The sequence below is a fragment of the Dendropsophus ebraccatus genome, chromosome 4 (assembly GCF_027789765.1).
Source record: "Dendropsophus ebraccatus isolate aDenEbr1 chromosome 4, aDenEbr1.pat, whole genome shotgun sequence".
NCBI classification, from domain to species: Eukaryota; Metazoa; Chordata; class Amphibia; order Anura; family Hylidae; genus Dendropsophus; species Dendropsophus ebraccatus.
This window is the reverse complement of record NC_091457.1, coordinates 119,976,622-119,998,345: the sequence shown is the minus strand read 5'-3', so window position 1 is coordinate 119,998,345 and position 21,724 is coordinate 119,976,622. Positions and strand designations below refer to the sequence as shown.

Genomic DNA, 21,724 nt, shown 5'->3' with positions numbered 1-21,724 from the left:
AATTGCTCCCTTTAGTATTTTAGATGGACTGGAATAACAAAAAAGGCTATGAAGCTAGACATTCCCTCTAAGATATAGGTGGTGTACCAGAATAAAATGGAGTACATTCCTCTGTATACTTTCTAACAGGCCTGTGTGTGATTGTCAGGCTAACAGTAAACAATGTATTGTGTCATCATGCTTCACTGATGGAAATTCCAATTTTGGGGTTCAGTGGTCCCTTAAGACTGGGATAAGGCTAAAGAGCAGATCAATCACCATTAAATTGGTGGGATTGGGCTATATTACTCTATGCCAAAACTATAACTGCAGCCAGGCCCCAGACACTAGGAAAGTAATTGCTCCTTCTGCAGCGACAGTAAAATAGTTGATTACTCCCACAGCCCTGGAGAAAAGCAATAAATCAAGGAAAACTACTGTGCACTATGATCAACCTCATGTGCAATATGTTATGGGGAACCTGGTGGAAATAAATATCATTGGACTTACTATTCATTCTATTGCGTGAAGCTATATTGTCTGCACTTGGATACCATGTAATATACCATGTAATAGTAATAGCTAAAACGAGAAAACTCCTACAGCAGGTGGACATTTTTCATCTGCTAATAAACAAGTAATAATATTACTCAGTATAAATGCACTATCTTACTAGGAAAACTACTACATAAACAATAGTGAGTGCTCACCCAAAGACACAGAATGCAAAGCATAGACTGGTCGCTGCATCCAAAACAAGAACAAAGGGGATGTTATGCGGCTCTGACACAACACAATGAAAGCACAGAATATGTCATACAATTGTTCCAGTGCTTAGAAAGCAGACATGACAGAAATGATATCACAGATAAACACACCAAAAGTAAATAGAAATGACTCTCATCTAATGCTATATATTCTAAAGCCTAGATAAAAGAATGGTTTATGGAACACATGATACCCAAATATACTGGACTCATGTCAGGTTATGTGAACCCACTGCATAGAAGACACTAGCAAAACATGCACTGGGGTGTGTATGAGTCTCTCCTATACCATTCTTGTATGCTGGCTATCAGTGGCGTAGCAACCGCAGTCGCAGCGGTCGCCGCTGCGACCAGGCCGCTACCAAGGGGGGGCCCCGAGGTCCCCCCTTGCCACTGCACTGCCCCCCTCCCACTCCCTCTTGTGACCGCAAGCAAAACAAGAGGCAGGCTGGGACAGGCCCCGGCTGACTTGCTGCTCCCTGGCTCTGTCTGGTACCAACCCCGGCAGCACACACACCAGGGAGCTGTGTGCGCGTTGGGGAACTACTTCCAGAGCCGGGAGCATCGCGTCGTTGGCATAAACCAGGTCCCCGGAAGCCTCACCCCCCGCCGCGGGAAGCCCCGCCAGCGCACGTGACTAGAGGACTACAGAAACCATATAGGTGAGTATAGATTTTTTTGGTTTTAAAGGGCATGATGAGGGGTGTAGTGGTATGATGATAGAACAAGAGGATGATGAGGGGAGTTGTGGTATGATGATGAAGGAACAAGAAGATGATGAGGGGAGTTGTGGTATGATGATGAAGGAACAAGAAGATGATGAGGGTTGTAGTGGTATGATGATGAAGGAACACGAGGATAATGGGGATGTAGTGGTATGATGAAGGAACAAGAGGATGATGGGGATGTAGTGGTATGATGATGAAGGAACAAGAGGATGATAAGGGGTGTAATGGTATGATGATGAAGGAACAAGAGGATGATGAGGGGTGTAGTGGTATGATGATGATGATGGAACAAGAGGATGATGAGGGGTGTAGTGGTATGATGATGAAGGAACAAGAGGATGATGAAGGGTATAGTGGTATGATGATAAAAGGGCAGGAGGATGAAGGGGGTGGTAGTATTATGATGGAGGTTGTTGTAGTATGATGATGGAGGGGCAGGAGGATGAAAGGGGTAGTAGTATGATGATGGAGGGGCAGGAGGAGAGGACAACATGGGGGACATCTGTAAGGGGGATAAAATGGGGGGCCTTCTATATAGGGGATAACATGGGGGGGGCATCTATAAGAGGGACAACACAGGGGGCCATCTATAAGGGTTAAACATTGGGGGGGCATCTATAAGGTGGACTACATGGGGGGTCTATACAATAGGGCATGCACAGAGGGGGGCATGTACTATAAGGGGGGTCACATAGTGTCAGGGCTACCTAATAAATGAGGGTGTAAAGGGGCCAATACAGATGTGCAGTTTGTAGAGAGATGAGGATGGTGTCAGAGTGAGGAGCCTAATATGTTTCTCTGGCAGATTCTGTGGATTCGTGGCTCGGAGAAGTTCTCATAATGGCCCAGGGCAGATGGAGAAGATGAAAAGGAAAGAACTCCGATCAGAGAAGACGTCCCCTGTGAGTCACTTGATATAACTGCACTGTAATGTATATGGTGTATAGAGCCTGTGTACAGTGCGTCCACCTCTACATGACTGCATGAAGTGATATTGGTCTATGTATAGATGATTTTATTCAGTAGCAGTGGTGGTGTTAGTCAGTATGCGGGGGTGTTTGTCAGTATGTGGTGGTATTAGTCAGTAGCAGCGGGGTGTTAGTTAGTATGTGGTGGTATTAGTCAGTATGTGGTGGAATTATTTGTTACTTGTTATCCGGTACTGTGTTTTATTGGATTTATTATACTGGATTTGGTCAGTAACAATATGGTGGTAATGGTTGTGGTGTGGCGGTAATATTTCCCCTTGTGTACTGGTAATATTGGCAATATTGGTCTCAGTAAACAGGATTTGGTTAGTAACAGTATGGCGGTAATATATATGGTGATAATATTTCCTGTATACTGGTATTATTTGTAATATCGGTCTTGAGATATATATCTACCAATAACATCGAGAAAGGGGGGGGGCCCAAGTTGACCTCTTGCACCAGGGCCCAAGAGACATTAGCTACGCCCCTGCTGGCTATATATTTATAGCATATTATGTGCCAATACTCATGGACTTTGCTCATACTATTGCATAGCAATGAACTTTAGTTGTTTTATATAGTCTCTGAATGGGACATTCAGACTAAATAAGCACACTGTATGCTAGTTCTGTATATGTATGTATTTTATGCCTCATATAGGGAGTTGCACACTGTACACTTATTATCATCCCAATATGCATGCATAAGACATAAGATATAAGGACATAAGTATTCCTCACTTAAAAAACAAACATACATAGCACTTTGTCTGCATGGTGATGGCCTTTCTACTGCCAGGACAGGTGCTTACTGCTGAAGGGGCTCCCCTCCCTTGTATCATGCTTGCATTATGTTTGCAGCACTGAAGGGGTTAACTGTCAGGAGTTTTCCATGATTTCGGTAAGTGATAGAGAAGCAGGGTTGTGTAGTACAGCCTCCTCCAGCCACTGGTGCACTACAACACCCACAAGATAAACAAGAAAAACAAGATTCCTCCCATGCCATTTCTCTATTGTGAGTCAGGAGCATTGCATTTGTTTTGCACGCTATTCACAATATTGGTGCAGCTGGGCCCAACATTCCGGTGCAGCAATCAGAGTAAAGGCCCTATTCCACGGAACTTTTTCGAACGATTATCGTTCATAAAATCGTTCAAACGACCGCTCGTTAACGATATTCGTTCTGTGGAATAGCTGTAAACGAGCGAACGACAACAGCGAAATCGTCGTTGACTATTTTTTTTCAACATGTCGAAAAAAAATCGTTGGTCTTTCAACAATAATTTGCTAATCTTTTAGTTGAATAAAAAATCTTTCAGTCGTTCTTGAAATGTCTACCTACATTTCCCCACGTTTTAAACGACCATGTAACGACTGCAAAAAAATCGTTACACTACAGATATCGTTCACGTTCCCACACGTATTATGTGTTATCGTTCGCTTAAAAAAATCGTTAAGTGCTCGTGAGCGGTCGTTGGAGCGAGTCTATGAACGATAATCGTTCCGTGAAATAGGAACACCAAGAGGCGACTTATTGCAAACAGCTTACCACCCAGATGACTAGTTGGGGGTGATTTACATATGGCACACCAAGTTATGATAGTAAGTTTACCACTTTAACTTTGCATATATATATATATATATATATATATATATATATATATATCATACATAAACACATACGTTTAAATATATAGCAGGGATGGGAAAGCTGTTGAGGCATGATGGGAGATGTAGTTTTGCAACAGCTGGAGGGCCAAAGGTTCCCTACCCCGAATATATAGTCTGATACATATACCATACTGTATATACTGCTATAATGTACATTAACTACAGATGACATTACTTTTAGTTATTGTACATTTTTAAAGCAATTGATGCAACATAAAATTGACCCAGATGGGACTTGAACCCACAATCTCCAGCTCCGGAGGCTGACGCCTTATCCATTAGGCCACTGGGCCTCTACATGCTTCTCTTGAATACTTATCTACTGTAGTCTATTCAGTGAGTTCCTTCCCTTTTGTGGTCTAAAGTCTTTGTTTACATGACAATCACAATTGGAAGCTGAAGCAGCAGCAGTTACTGCAGGTCACATATCACATTCTAAGGGCAGGTTCACACCTAACGGATAAACTGCGGAAAACTTCCATAGCAAATCTACAAAAAGCCACAGGGAAATCCTGCATGGTCCATGTATATGAATATCACATCCATTTACCTTCTATTGTATGCCATTGTGGATTTACCCCATGGAAATCTGAACAGCGACTTTTTCCACCATGTGTGAATATACCCTAACAATGCACTACAGCTCTACAGTACCACTGACATAATGAGGAAAACATGAGCAAAATTAACATTGTGGTGCAGGAACTCACAGCCAACCATAACATTAGTAAATTAAAGAGGTTCTGAGAAAAACAAATGAACTGGTGAAAATGTACTAATTCCTAGACAGTGTGAACTGAAATCAGACAATCTAAGAATGTGCCAGATTTATCATAGTGGCTTCTTAAAGGGGTACTCCAAAGACAAAAAAAATATTTTTTATTACCTTGCTTTATTAAACGTAAGTTACTTTGTAATATAATTTTGTTTAAAAAATGTATATATTTTTTTACATACATATCCACTAGAGATGAGCGGATAGTGAAATATTCGATAATTCGAAATTCGATTCGAATAGCTCCCGATATTCGTATATTAGAACGAATATCAAATCCCATTATAGACTATGGGAGAAAATACCTTGGGACCTGGAAATCAATATTTGACCACTAGGAGGTCACCAAGTGCACAATGACACCTTAGGAAATGATGTCAACACCTCTGGAGTGCATATATAGATAGTAGGTCTAGCAGTTCGCACTTGCATATGTATCAGGTCAGGTGCGGTGTAAAATACGTTATAATGAAAATTAACGATAACTACATATCAGTAGTAGCAAGATAATAGGTGTTATCCTGCACTCACAGTATACAGCCGTATACCGGATATATAATTGTTTTTTACAATAATGAAATGAAAGCTGTTCAGCTCCTTTACAGGAGGCAGACTGCGCAAATCAGTAGTAGCAAGATAACAGGTATTATCCCACACTCACAGTATACAGCCATATCAGTAGATGTCTGAACACACTGCCTGTCTCACAACAGTTTCTAAATATATGGTATTTATAATTTTAGCCCTAACAAGGGCATTTGGGGGTCCCTTCCTACCTAACTTCACCTACAGGTATACAGCCTTTCCCTCTCTAGCTCCAACCAGCAAATCTGAAATCCCCTATTCTTATATTCAGGAGGTGACGTAGTTTAGCCAGCCAATCACAGTTAGAGGTTTTTTTTTTAAAGTACTGTCTAGTGCCTGTCCCTCACCCCTGTATGTTTATTGGCTGGAAAAAAGCGCCAGAGGGTGGGAGGGAGAATCAAATTTTTACTGTGTTTTCGTTCAAATATTCGAACGAAAATGAATAGTCTGAATAGCGTAGTATTCAATGGAATAGCTATTCGATCGAATACTATTCGCTTATCACTAATATCCACTTCCGTTTAGTGGCAGCAGTAGAGGGCAATATGGCCCTCTCTGCTTTCACTAACATTTGTATCGGGAACTGCAGGGTTGTTCAATCCCGGCTGTTCTTAATCCCCAGCTCTGATCTAGCACTGCTGAACTGCGCTATACAAAGCAGGGTCCCATTTCCTCCGTGTATTGTAGATTCTCTTATACAGTACATGGAGGGAAGGCTGCCTGACACGATCACGGTGTTCGGCAGCCTTTGCAGAGGGAACAGTGATTGTTGCCACCGCTTACTCTGCACAGTACTCTGATTCTAGCACAGTAAACAGTAATAGCAATCACTGCTCACTGTGCAGAGATTGCCAAACACCACAATTGTGTCCGATAGCAATCATGGCGAAAAAGGACCCTGCTCTTTACAATGCTGTTCAGCATTGGGGATCGAAAACTGCCGAGCTTAGATAGCCCTTCAGTTCCTGACACAAACATTGGCGGCAGCAGTGGGGCATAGTTATCATACGGTATTTAAAGTGAATCTGTCATCTCCTATAATGTCAAGGAGGTGCAGCATATCATTCCCTGGGCCCTAGAACTGCAACCCCTTACTGTGCTGTACACCCACCACATTATCACTGAGGCACATTAAGCATACAGCACAGTGAGGTGTAGGGGTGCTAGGGCCCAGGGAACAATAGGCCCCTCCTCCTTGTCAGGGGGTGACAAATTTACTTGACCTCAATGACCATGACAATGACCCCAGGTTACAATATTTTCAACATACAATGGTCTTTTCTGGACCATCGTAAACTGAGACCAGACTCAACATACAATGTTACAGACAATCTCAAGATGCAATAGTTTCACCATACAATGGTTGTCCTGGAACCAATTATTGTAACTTGAGGGACCACTGTATACTTGCTAATCTATGGACACAACATAAAAGCGACCCAGATGGGACTTGAACCCACAATCTCCAGCTCCGGAGGCTGACGCCTTATCCATTAGGCCACTGGGCCCCCATACACTGTGATTTTATAGCTGGTGGTTTGGATCCTAACCTTTTTCGTAAATTACGTCTGAATTCCTTTTCTTTTGTGATGTAAAGTCTTAGTTTGCATAATAATCACTGCTGCTGTAATCCAAGCAGTGCTGCATCAGCCAATCGGGATGCATGCAGCTATGGGCCATATGGGTCCTTGCAGCTACTAAACCACTATTCCACGGATTGGTGGGTAAATTCCACAGATGTGTGGCTTGGCCTAGTGACCGAATCTATGTATTGTCTGTGTGGATTTCCACATGGAAAATCTGTAGCGGGTAAGTGGAAGAGATTTTTTGCGGTAATTAAATTATATTATGTGTATACCCGCCCTTACCATGTGATTTGTGACTGGCAGTAATTGCTACTGTTTTAGGGTCCATTTACACAGAAAGATTATCTGACAGATTATCTGCCAAAGATTTGAAGCCAAAGACAGGAATGGATTTGAAAAGAGGAGAAATCTCAGGCTTTCCTTTATGACCTGATCTCTGTTTATAGTCTGTTTCTGGTTTTGGCTTCAAATCTTTGGCAGATAATCTGTCAGATAATCTTTCTGTGTAAATGGACCCTTATGCTGGGTTTACACGGAACGATAATTCGCCCAATCGAACGATTAACGATTTTGAAACAACAATTTGGTTTTTATAACGATCAGCGTTTAGATGGAGAAAAATCGTTAGAAGATTTGTAAGAAAAATTGTTATTGCGATCGTTTTTAAGATCGCTTAAGTTTGATAGGATAGTCATCCTCAAGTTGAGCGGGATACCCGTGTGGAAAAGAGTCCATACACTGGTGCTGCAATCCAATTTGCTTTTTATTTTTAGCAATACACTCGGTACACTTCAGCTCACAGGCTGATCCACACACCCAAGCGTCCACCTGGTGTCCTGCGGACGTTTCGGAGGATAGGCTCCTCCTTCCTCATTCGGAGGAGCCTATCCTCCGAAACGTCCGGAGCCTCCGGAGCTGGAGATTGTGGGTTCAAGTCCCATCTGGGTCATTTTTAGGTTGCATCAATTGATTAACAAATGTACAATAGCTGAAAGCAATATCTTAAAAGGGGTTATCCAGCGCTACAAAAACATGGCCACTTTTCCCCCTAGCTCTGTCTCCAGTTTAGGTGCGGTTGGCAATTAAGGTTCTTTTACTTCAATGGAACTGAGTTTCAAAACCCCACCCAAACTGGAGATAACAGTAGGGGTAAAGTGGCAATGTTTTTGTAGTGCTGGATAACCCCTTGAATGTACGTCATACACTATGGTATATGTATCAGACTATATATCAGAGATGGGGGAACCTCTTTACATTACAAAAGAAAAGGAATTTAGAATGAATTTACTAAACAGATGAGTACCCAAACCATCAGCTATAAATTGCTGGCATGTAGCGGCCCAGTGGCCTAATGGATAAGGCATCAGCCTCCGGAGATTGTGGGTTCAAGTCCCATCTGGGTCAGTTTTATACACCGCCCAGCGGTACCATCTCTGGGCCAAGAAGCATACAGCAGGGTCCTATCAGACAAGGCAATTTTTCATTTCCACCGATTAACAATGAATGATTGCAAATGAGTGCTTTTGGAAATAACCGGAAACCATTCCCTATAATACACAGAAAGATAGTCCGTAGTTACGATAATTTGATACAAACAACGACAAACGAATGATGTGTACACCAAAAAATTGATGATTTTATGGCCAGCTCAAAAGATGGGATTAACGACACACAAACATTTTCTTTGGTCTTTTACACTGAGCTAAAACAGCAGAATTCCACAGCAAAGCTCTCCGCCACGGAATCCCGCCGTGCTCAGTGTCCTGCAGTGAGTGAATGGGAGGACGCGCGCATCTGCTCAAGCCACTCTCCACTCAAAGAATTGACATGTCAATTCTTTGAGCGGAGAGGGGAGCGGCACGATGAGAGGAGGAACCGAGCGTCAAGTTATCAGGTCAGTGCTCACTTCCCCCTCGTTTCCTGCTCGCTGTCTGTGCTATTACACACACAGACAGCAATGGGGACAGGAGTGGCTGTCTGGAATATTCTTGTTGATTTTCTGCTAATCTATCGAAGTCAATGGATAGCGTAACCTGCAGCGGGCGTGTCCCGTCTAAATGCACCATTAGGCTATGTTCACATGTTCATCCGGACGATACTGCATTATCGGCTGGATGAACATTACTTTAAAATCATTTTGGTCTGGCTGCAATAGGGGTACGTCTGAGAATCAGTTAAGCATTGATTCCTAGTCACACTATGGCCACACAACAGACACAATTTGTGTGAACGTTCAATTAATTCTGGCTGTTGTTTGGAAACAACGGCCTTAAATAATTGATCTGACAATTATTTCTGCGGCCGAATTAAACAACAGCTCTTGTTCAACTTCAATAGTTTCAACTGATTTCAATAATATTAATTTTTAATTGGCAACAACGGCCGTTCTTGTCAGAAAAAAACACATATTGTGAACATAGCCTAAGGGTGTGTTCACATGCTGCAGATTTCCTGCAGATCTGTTGCAGAAAATGTGCAGTTTTGGGTAGTTCAGTTGCCATACAACATTCCATGGAATTATAGGGCACCCCAGTTGGGAAAAACTTACATAGATGTGTGATTACAACTCCTATGGTGCTATATCTATGGAGCTGGATATTCTGCTCATAGTGGTCAAAACTGGTACTGCAAAATATAGACGGCATAAAAAACATATAACACATCTGACAAGCAGTAACTTCTAACTCTAAGCAAAGGTCTCAGAGAATTCCGCACTCGGTCAGATCTCTGTGCTTGCTTCCTAGCATTTACCTCCCATCCTTTTCCTGTCTGAGGACTTCCCTGAGCAACCCTGGTACTAAACAGGTGTCAATCTGTTACAGGAAAAAGGAAGCTGGGATAGATTTCCTCTACGAGGTTAGAGCTATCTCAGGATTACTCCCTCAGGGTCAGCAGAATACAGAGAGAAATTTGCATAAGAAGATAATGACGACGACATTAACAACAAAACCCAAGCAACAGAACAGCAATATAAAGACTGAGCAATGGCAGCACCAATAAAATATTACAGGTTACGAGCTGTCAGAGAGCCCCAACTGATAGCCCCATACAATAGGCATGTGGACATCAGAACTGGACCATGAAACAATGGAGATGGTGACTAGATCTAATAAATTACAATCTCCATTAAAGAAGAAGTTCGGTGAAAATTTTTATTAAAGTATTGTATTGCCCCCAAAAGTTATACAAATTTCCAATATACACTTATTATGGGAAATGCACATAAAGTGCTTGTTTCCCTGCACTTACTACTGCATCAAGACTTTGCTTCCTGGATAACATGGTGATGTCACGACCCGACTCCCAGAGCTGTGCGGGCTGTGGCTGCTGGAGAGGATGATGGCAGGGGGATGCTCAGTGTCCCTCTAGTGCCCTGTGTCCCTCAGTGTCCCCCTGCCATCATCCTCTCCAGCAGCCACAGCCCGCACAGCTCTGGGAGTCGGGTCGTGACATCACCATTTTATTCAGGAAGTGACATCACCATGTTATCCAGGAAGTGAAGCCTTGATGCAGTAGTAAGTGCAAGGAAAAAAGCACTTACCCGTAATAAGTGTATACTGGGGATTTGTATAACTTTTTGGGGGCAATACAATACTTTAATAAAAATGTTCTCCGGACTTCTCCTTTAATATATGTGTACCCTTATCCCTCTACTTAGTGTAGACCCTCATAACCCCAGACCGCTGCGGCACCATCCCCTCCGGTAATATAACACTCATCTGCATTGATCTATTATATCCTATTTTTAGAATATCTTATGATCTACTCCGGTGGCAAAGCTCATGTAAATAATTTAAAGCCCATCTTTGCCAAATCATTAATTCCTATTATACTAATTCTTTCTTTTCTGAAATTTCATCAGTTGCATAATGGCTAAAAAAAGGAATTCAGATGAACACATTGTACTTTACATTGAATATTCTACTTGGCTGAAGTGAGTGATGGATCCTGCTGCGTAGGGGACAAAACCCGAATGTCTCATAAACCTGCATATATACCACCTAGAATACAAATGGATACATAATATACAGCATTTAAAGGGAAACTCTGTAAATAATATCATTCTGGCAGTCTGCCTGGGATGACTATCGAAAATAAATTCATATAAAAAAAGTACTATTGTATAATTTCTTTTACTCAGTCAATTGATGCCAGATTATATATATATATATATATATATATATATATATATATATATATATACTGTGGTACTATATTGGGGCATTGGCCTGTGTATGGGCCTGGTACTGTGACCCACATGTGTGGCCTCATATACTGTCTGTGTATGACACTTTATTTTCCCTTTAACCTTGGCAATACAACATGTGATGGAGAAGTACACAATACAGTGGTACCTTCGTTTAAGAGTAACTTGGATTAAGAGCGTTTTGGTTTAAGAGCTCACAGTTTTTCAAAATTGTGACTTGATTTAAGAGCATTGCTTTGGTTTAAGAGCTTCCTGTACTGGGTGGGAGCGCGAGTGGGGGAGCGGCATGGTCTGCATAGCGGGGTCTACAGCACTGTACTCTGACCCAGGAAGTCTCCATCACCTTCCAAATCATAGCAGATGCACTTCAGGCTGGGGCTTGCATCAGGGGACAGGACTGTGGGGGTAATTCTTGCCTGCTGTATTACACTACTTCATTATGGGGATTTGCATCTCCATCCTGTATCTACAAACTGCTGCTGTTTTTCAGGTTTATGCACTTACTATACATATACTATACACCACATGCTGATTGCTATACTGTACTGTAACTTATAATATGGCATATTCTAAACGTTTGTTTCATTTATTTTACATGTTATTCAGAATAAAAACTTATTTTTGGGGTGTGGAACCAATTGTCTTCATTTACATGATTTCTTATAGGAAAATTTGCTTTGGTTTAAGAGTGGATTTGGATTACAAGCACGGTCCCGGAACCAATTATGCTCGTAATCCAAGGCACCACTGTAATATAATTTAATCACGAGTTTATTTATTCTTTTTTATGCATTTCCCCATTTTGGAAAACTTCCCACTGAGTAAGAAGGATCATATTACACTGCAACTTTGCAATGCAGAACTGAAGGAAGGAAATATTACGTTAGTAGTTCTTTATAAAGTGACGGGTTTATTTAATATGGAGATAATGATAATGTCATTTCCATATGGGAAACATCGCCACCTAGCTTCTAAAATGATGAATTACCAGTCGGAATATTTCGTATTAAGAACCAAAAGGTAATACCCATCTTAAAAAGTGGTGGCATTTCACAAGGATATTTCATCACTTTATAATTATATGGGATCCAACCTCTGAAACCCCTCTTTCTGGGAAATAAAGAGGCCATCTGTCCCTATGTTCCCTGCTCAGTTTTCTCTGCAAAGTGGCACTTCCACGCCACCTGACTGTGCAGAGAACCGCAATCAGCATCATCCATTGGACTGGGGCAGTGCTGCAGGTTCAAGTGTCACTGTGCAGAAAAAGAGTGAATGGGATGCAGTTATAAACCAGCAGTGGAACCTCTTTATGTACAGGATCATTGGAGATTACAGAGGTCATTGTAGTGTATTGTCACTTTATACTATGGGAATACCCCTAATTTTTTTTTCTTATTGCACTCTAAGAGCTGTAACTTTTTTTTCTGCATTTTTTTTTCTATTAATATTCTATTGTTTTGGTACAAATGCAGCAATTCCACATATGTTGTTCAGTTTTTTTTTAAAAAAAAGGGGTTGTCTAACTTATTTAAAAAATCTGCCAAGTGCTTCAGATAACGTTGAAATAAAAAAAAAAAGACGCTATACTCACAGTTCAATCCTCCCCGCTGGCTTTGATTACTTGGCTGGAGTGATGACGGGCCCTGCAGCCATGTAAACAAAACCTGGGGGGTTGGCAGATCGCATTGGCAGTGCTGGACGTGGACTGATCTGGTGAGTATAACTAAATAATGATAAATAAAATTATGTCTACAATACTAAAGTGGATTTGCACACACACAAAAAATCATCCTTTAAGTAAAAAAGTAGTTTTTGTTTTGACAAATTTCAAGGGCCATGACTTTTTTTTCTCCCTTTCGGCTTATTTTCTTATTTTATAGTTTAGTTTTTACTATATACATTATATTGTATTCTGTATATTGTGTATATTTTATACATTATATTGTATTCTGTATATTGTATACATTATATTGTATTCTGTATATTGTATACATTATATTGTATTCTGTATATTGTGTATATTGTATACATTATATTGTATTCTGTATATTGTATACATTATATTGTATTCTGTATATTGTGTATATTGTATACATTATATTGTATTCTGTATATTGTGTATATTGTATACATTATATTGTATTCTGTATATTGCATATAGTGTATCGGCCTATGTAAAAGGATGTTACGTTTCACAGAATATTAAGCAGTGACACAGGTATAGTATGTTCCCCCACTCCTGCACTTGGGTCACAGTCACAATAGGAAGACATAGTTAGGAACGCTGTAGACAAATGAAAAATAGGAGGTTCACAGCTCCAGTAGGTACAAAACTTTGCTTTTATTGGAATATCCAACACCGTACACAAAAAATCCATGCAATTGATTATCTTCCTTGTCCTATATATAGCAATGGCTTATGCAATATAATTGGCATGATTAAGGGGTCTCTCTCTGAAATGTGGATTTTATGTGCACCATGTTTTAAGGATGTCCCAATAAAAGTAAAATTTTACCTACTGGAGCTGCGGACCCCCTATTTTATATTTGCCTGCAGAAACTACGGCCAATGGCCCAAGGTCTCTATGTCCATTTGCTTCTTACTGGGAACCAGAAACTTACCAGGACATTATATACACGGCGAGTTGACATTCTCACTTCGGTGTACTTGTGAGTGTGATTCGTACGCCAGTCTTAAATTAGGCCCCACCCCCTTTCCCCCCAGGCACACGCCTCTTAGTAAAGCCGCCCAATGCAGGCTTTGCACAACAAGTCTACTGGAAGCAGGTGTAAACTTGTATCATGCACACTGCCTTACCACGCCCTCCCTGCCTACCCATCGGCTGAGCGGGGGATACGGCAGGGAGAAGGGGAGAATATGCATCTTCTCCTTGGCATATGCCAGTGGCACAGCCTTTGTAAATGTCCACTATTGTATTCTGCTGTATGACACAAATACAGTATAAAGGGTCAGTAGTCTGAAGGTTGGAGGCACTGGGCCAAGAAGTCCTGCTTGGTACTGTCAATGAACTTTACAGATCACAGGACAAGAGCAAAAAGTAATGAATTTAAGTTAATTTAGAATAATTTTTCATATGTCTAAAAGAACAAATAGAGGAGAAAGGATTCAGAGAAGAAGAAGGGAGTGTGGAAGATAAGGGGAGAGGTAGAGAAGCAAAATGTTAGTAAAAGAAAGACAGAAGGAGAAAGATAAGATACTGGGAAAAAGAATACTGAAAACCATAATGTTCCTCCTAAGATCATAGTTTGAAAGCCTGCATTAGTTTAAGATAATAAAAAGTTTGTACTTGTGGGGTGTTATTACAATGGTGTGTATAGTGAGAATGAGGCTGGGCCTGGATATTCATGGACTTCATGGACTTGTTTATATTGTACAGTTACATGTTATTTATATTGTTGCTGTTATATTATTCTCTGTTATTGTTGTAATATTTTATATTTTTAAATAAAAGATCTACAGGCAGAACCTTCACATGAGTTCAAGATAATTTATGTAATATATTATTTATGTCACTAATAGAGATAAGCGAACTTCACGCATGTTCAGGTTTGTCCTAACCTGATTTCTCTGAATTTGAGAAACCCAGGACTCCCTGGGGCTGCATCCAATGTCTTCAGCCACCAGTAACCAAATGCTGAAGTTCGTTCATCTCTAATAATTATTATACTATTTCAAGGAAAATAGTATTCAAAGATGAATACAAACAATTACTACAAAAACCCAAGTAGAATATATCGATATTCTGCTACTAAAACCTGATACGTTACATTCTGAATTCTTACATAGTATGGGGGATATAAGCATCCTGGAATGCACTGATTTGCATGTAATTTTCATAGGGGATATATATATACATGTAGGTATATACTGTATACACATAGACACGTTGCTGTATCGCTGCCTGGCTGCTTTGGCAGTTGCTTCCTCACAGCTGTTGGTAAATCCTGGGTCTACTCTTGGAGACAGCTGGTGGACTGAGTTATGAGCGCTCCTGGGAGCCCCAGTACACAGGAGGCGTCTATAGTAGGAGGATGAGACAGTGATTTATTGATATGAGCAATTCATTTTCTGCTTAGCAAATCTCCTGGAGTATGAACACAGCAATTCATGTTTTCTATAGCGCGCAGAGTAGATAGACAGAGTGTTTCAACTGTGGCAGTCATTTTCAGGTCTAGGTCTGTTGTCTCCATAGCGGGCACATATCCTATAGTAGTTGTCATCCGGCTCTCCTAGCTCTGGAGGGTACATTGCTGCATAATTAGAATGAGTTGCCTTTCCGGAGTTTGGAAAAGTAGTATGACAATGAACTTGGTAGATGACATTATTGGCAGTCCAGAATTTAGAAGTGATTTCATGATTTTAGGGTTGAAGTGCTTCTACTAAAAACACATGTACCCACACAGAGAATTATAAGCTTGATACAGATGGTGTCTTGCTCAGATGCTCGGCCCCTTTAAGAACTCCACAATCAGACATATTATGTATTGTGTTACGGCCGCGGCGGCGTCCCGCGTTCCGGGCCGCCGCCGCGACCGCTGCCTGCCCTATGCAGCAGCCGGTGTCCATAGTCGGGGACCCGGCGCTGCGGTCACCTCGGCCCCGGGGGGCGCCACACCTCCCCCCGCGCCTGTCTCCCGCTGTGCCGGCCGGCGCGCGCGTCCCCGCCTCCTCGGGCGCGCGCGCGCCGGCTGTCTCAGATTTAAAGGGGCAGTGCGCTCCTAATTGGTAGTTGCACCCAATCACTCCCCTATAAATCCCAGCATGCCCTGTCCTTAGTGTTGGAGCCTCTACATGCTTCCCATAGCGTTTGGCCCAGCCCCCTGTTGTTCCTGAGTCCTATCTGTTACCTGGTCCCAGTCCCTGTTCCTGAGTCCTATCCATTACCCGGTCCCTTGTCCCTGTTCCTGGTTCCTGTTTCCCTGTCACTCCATCTGTTCCCGTGTCCAGCCTGTCACGTGCGCTCTCACCTGCAGACCATTGCCTGTGCCATCTCCTGCCACGCCTCGCCTGCCGACACCAGCAACCAAGCCAGGGGTAGCGACCTGGGGGTCGCCTGCCGCAGCAAGTCCATCCCGCCTTGCGGCGGGCTCTGGTGAAAACCAGCGGCCCCTTAGACTCCGCTCCCTGGTGAGGTTTGTGCCATCGCTGGTGCCGGTCCAGTGGATCCACTACTCCAGGCGTTACAGTAGGCTCCAACCATGGATCCCGGCGAGGTGCCAGATCTCCGTGACGTCGCCAGAGTGGTCGCGCAACAGGCTCAACAAATCCAGAAACAGTCACAGCAGATCCAGCAACTCACTGCCGCCTTACAGCAGCAGACTACTGCCCAGCGCACACCATCTCCTGACGCTGCTTCTTCACTCCGACTGGCCCTCCCAAGCAAGTACTCTGGGGACTCTAAGTTGTGCAGAGGATTCCTGACTCAGTGCACCATGCACATTGAACTTTTGAGTAGTCAGTTTTCCACCGAGCGCTCTAAAGTGGCTTTCATCATCAGCCTATTAGAGGGTAGAGCCCTGGCCTGGGCCACGCCACTGTGGGACCGTGATGATCCTGTTGCTGCCAATCTCCGGGCCTTCCTATTCGAGTTTCGCTCCGTCTTTGAGGAACCTGCCCGTGCTTCTTCAGCCGAGACTGCTCTCCTCAACCTCTCTCAAGGCAGCTCCTCTGTTGGTGACTACGCCATCCAGTTCCGCACCCTGGCAGCTGAATTGGACTGGAACGAGGCCGCCCTATTGGCCACCTTCAAGAAGGGCCTGTCTAGTCGTGTGAGAGACGTGCTCGCTGCCCGAGACCTGCCTACCTCCCTGAACGAACTCATTCTACTGGCCACCCGAGTTGATACTCGTTTTTCGGAGAGGGAGGAGGAGGTTCGGCATGAACATTTACTAACCCGTTCCCGTCGCCATCCCCAGCTGGCGCCAGTTTTCCAGAATCCTGACCTTTCGATGTCCCAACCCTCTCCTGAGATTCCTATGCAGGTGGAACGGGCTCACCTGACGCCTGATGAAAGAATCCGGCGCCTGGAGCAGAATCTCTGTCTCTATTGCGGTGGTTCCGATCACTTCCGGCTGGGATGTCCCCTACGTCCCCAAACATCCGGAAAATGCTCGCACCTAGGTCCGGTGGGACAGGTGTCCCTAGGTGTAAATGCCACCATTCCAAGTCTGTCTATGCCAGTTTCCATCCGGACTCCCTCAGGACAAAATCATCTGACTACTGCCTTCCTCGATTCGGGGTCAGCAGGCAGTTTTATTGCGGCAACATTGGTCCAAAGATGGCGGCTACCCGTGACCCGACTAGCCAGGCCCCTGACTATCTCCTCGGTCACGGGCGAAATTCTTACCGACCGTGTGTACTACCAGACCGCATCTTTAGTCCTCCAGGTGGGTCCTTCACATCAAGAAGAGATATCCTTCTACGTCCTGCCCCATTCTTCCCCCGCGGTCCTCCTGGGACTCCCGTGGCTACAAGAACATGCCCCTCAGCTGGACTGGAGAACCGGGGAGATTCTCAGTTGGGGTCAGGACTGTTCCCACCAGTGTCTCAAGTCACCTCAGACCAAGTGTATTATGTCATTTCCTGTCCCGGCCAAGCCTCTATCCGGCCTACCGGCAGAAGACCAAGACTCGGCGGATGCCTTCTCTGCCGAGGTGTACCCTCTCCCCGTACCCAAGACTAAGGTCGTGTTCTCTCACCACCGGAAGAACTTACAGAAGGTCCCTTGCCACGTTATACCGCCTGATCGCCTAGTACCAGTCGTCACCTCCACTCTTCAGAGAGTACCCCCCGGAAAGACTCATGTTCACCCTGCGCTTCGAAGAGGTATTTTGAACTGGGGACATTCCTCGTTGGAGGCCGGGCACCCGGGAGTCCGTAAGACCGGCCAACGGATCTCTCGCCACTACTGGTGGCCCAGCCTATCCCAAGATGTCAAAGACTTTGTGGCTTCCTGTACCATTTGCAGGCAAGAAAGAGGGGGAGGCCAAAGGGGGGGGGTACTGTTACGGCCGCGGCGGCGTCCCGCGTTCCGGGCCGCCGCCGCGACCGCTGCCTGCCCTATGCAGCAGCCGGTGTCCATAGTCGGGGACCCGGCGCTGCGGTCACCTCGGCCCCGGGGGGCGCCTCACCTCTCCACGCTCCTGTCTCCCGCTGTGCCGGCCGGCGCGCGCGTCCCCGCCTCCTAGGGCGCGCGCGCGCCGGCTGTCTCAGATTTAAAGGGGCAGTGCGCTCCTAATTGGTAGTTGCACCCAATCACTCCCCTATAAATCCCAGCATGCCCTGTCCTTAGTGTTGGAGCCTCTACATGCTTCCCATAGCGTTTGGCCCAGCCCCCTGTTGTTCCTGAGTCCTATCTGTTACCTGGTCCCAGTCCCTGTTCCTGAGTCCTATCCATTACCCGGTCCCTTGTCCCTGTTCCTGGTTCCTGTTTCCCTGTCACTCCATCTGTTCCCGTGTCCAGCCTGTCACGTGCGCTCTCACCTGCAGACCATTGCCTGTGCCATCTCCTGCCACGCCTCGCCTGCCGACACCAGCAACCAAGCCAGGGGTAGCGACCTGGGGGTCGCCTGCCGCAGCAAGTCCATCCCGCCTTGCGGCGGGCTCTGGTGAAAACCAGCGGCCCCTTAGACTCCGCTCCCTGGTGAGGTTTGTGCCATCGCTGGTGCCGGTCCAGTGGATCCACTACTCCAGGCGTTACATATTGACTGTAATTCTTTTGATCTTCACAGAGTAAACAAACATAAATCTGCCACCCTTGGCTCCTGGCTTCAGGGAACAGAGAAACTTGGCAAAAGTAACTAGTATAGGCACAAGTGTGGCCAAACCTGAAATCCGCCTATCCAGCTCTTGTGGCAGATTGGTCCTTCTTCTGCCAGCTAAACTTCTTCAGGGTATCAGTAAGTGAGAAAGAAAGAATATGTGCAGTCTAATGTTTTCAAGCTTATCTTATCAACCATTTAGTTTAGTTAGCATACAGTTTTATGTTTTCTTTTACCAGTCAGTTATCATCAGGATTCTCACTTAGGGCTGTGCATAAAGACCTTTTTCCATGGGCCAATTATGAGGCAAGTGCGTTTTCCATGGAACATTAGTTCCCAAAATGCAGTCTGTATAAAAGGGATGGCGATCGGCTGAAGAACAAGTTACCGCTTATTTGTTGATCAGATCTATTGTTCGGGCATTTAAATTTAAAACTCTCCCTATACATAAGGTCCTATTACACAAAACGATTATCAGCCGTACTTGGCCAATTACCGGCCGTTCTGGACTATAATCGCTTGGTGTAATAGCACATGTTGCATTGCAACATGTAGGCGGATTGTTCTCTTTCAGCATGTTCTAAATACATGATGGCCGTTAACCCGTGCAACAGGAGTGGCGGCAGCAGACCACCACTCCCTTCTATGGACCACCTGCAGCAACCCGTGCCTCTCCCCCCCCTCCACACTCATCCCCACTTGATGTCTGTGCATGTAATAGCACAGACAGCGAGCAGGGAATGAGGAGCAAGGTAGCGCTGACCTGACAAGTGGCGCTAGCTTCCTCCTGTGCATCGAGCTGTGTAATATGGCCCTTACACATGGAGAGATCTACCGCTCAAGGCTGCACGAGAGATTTCTGGATTATCGAATGATAATAGATTATAATAAAACAAATTTGCCAATAATGATAGAGAACCTTATACAAAATGAGTGACACATTATCTCATATTTGCTGATATAATTGTATAGTAATCAAAAACAATTCTCATTAGTCAGCTTTGCTCAGTCTTGTGGTTTTGTGCTTGAAAAAAGGGCTGGATTCTTAAACTTTCTGGGTTATTAGGTGCTGGATTAAAAGAGTATTCCAGAGAAATGTTCATATAAAAAAAAAAAATCAACTTTCAACTTTCAAAATCAACAGTCTAGTACTGCTGTATGTCCTGCAGGAAGTGGTGTTTTCTTTTCAGTCTGACACAGTGATCTGCTGCCACCTCTGTCCATGTCAGGAACTGTCCAAAGCAGAAGAGGTTTTCTATGGGGCTTTTCTACTGCTCTGGACAGTTCCTGTCATGGACAGAGGTGGCAGCAGAGAGCACTGTGTCAGACTGGAAAGAATACACCACTTCCTGCAGGACATACAGCAGCTTCTATGTAAAATAAATAAATAATAAAATAAATTTACAACTTTATTGCAACAGCTGATTTGAAAAAAAAAATTCTTATACCGCTCTAAAGGAATTATTTCAGAATTTATAAATTAAAGTGACTCTGTACCCACAATCTGTCCCCCTCAAACCACTTGTACTTTCAGATAGCTGCTTTTAATCCAAGATCTGTCCTGGGGTCCGTTCGGCAGGGGATGGAGTTATTCTCCTAAAAACAACTTTTAATCCTGCAGTGTTGTGTCTAATGGCCGCGGCTTACATTTGTTATATGCATTAGGCTGGCACCACCTCTCTGTCCCTCCTCCCCACCCTCCTCATCATTAGGAATGATCCAGGAACATTTACTGCTGTTTGAGCTTTGCACAGGTGTCTTAACAATCCAGCCCATGTTCATTATGCACACAGGTGGGGAATAGGAAGCAATCTGCCTGGAGCATTCCTAATGATAAGGAAGGCGGGGAGGAGGGACATAGAGGTTGTGCCAGCCTAATGCATATACAAATGTAAGCCCCGGCCATTAGACACAGCGCTACAGGATTAAAAGTTGTTTTTAGGAGAATAACTCCATCCATTTGGGGGGGTCAGATTGTGGGTACAGAGTCGCTTAAAAAAAAAACTAAAAAAAAAAAAATATATATATATATATATATATATATATATATATATGATAATTTATAATTTTCAATTTCACAATAGGCAGCTGGTAAAAGAAAGTAAAAAAATTTACTATGATTCCAAAGTTTCTGAATGGCTGCAGTGATGTGCATCTTATTCCAGACACAGCTGCCCGGTGCCATATGCGATTGCTTTCTGTTCTATGGGGATATTCTTGGGTTTAATCAGCCATCCCTACAATTGCATATGCCTATACCATATGCTGGGTATGTTTTATTAATATGTTCCGAGTCACAAGCATTTCCCGGGATTTATCCAGGAGAAGGGGGTGGCGGCGGTAGGTAGATTAGGAAGACAACAAAATGCATTCATACAACGTCTTCATCATCTCCCCAGAATTAGCAACCTCACAGGATTTCCTGCGTAACAAACAATACAAGAAAAGGAAAAAAAATTACAAAATCTCACAAAACGCTTTTTTACCAGAGGCTAATGTTGTAAAATGTGATAATAACCACTTGATATATAACAGAATTGGACGCCTTCTGTTTGCTTGGCAGTTGGATGACTTTTAAGCCCTGAACTAAAACTAATGAGATAAAATGTGCGCCTAAGCACACGGAAACCATTGTTATGTGGAGAGACATTAGGCCCTTTGATTCTATGCTGAG

General features: G+C 43.7%; 1 protein-coding gene and 2 non-coding genes across 3 annotated transcripts in view; all 3 read right to left on the bottom strand.

The window, feature by feature from the left end:
• The window catches only part of FRMD4B (FERM domain containing 4B), a 171,053-nt gene that overhangs the window by 130,082 nt on the left and 19,247 nt on the right, over positions 1 to 21,724 (bottom strand). The gene's annotated exons all lie outside the window — the stretch shown is intronic.
• On the bottom strand, positions 4,336 to 4,408 carry TRNAR-CCG (transfer RNA arginine (anticodon CCG)). The gene has a single exon. It is a non-coding gene; the product is annotated as a tRNA-Arg (tRNA).
• TRNAR-CCG (transfer RNA arginine (anticodon CCG)) lies at positions 6,911 to 6,983 on the bottom strand. Its single transcript has one exon. It is a non-coding gene; the product is annotated as a tRNA-Arg (tRNA).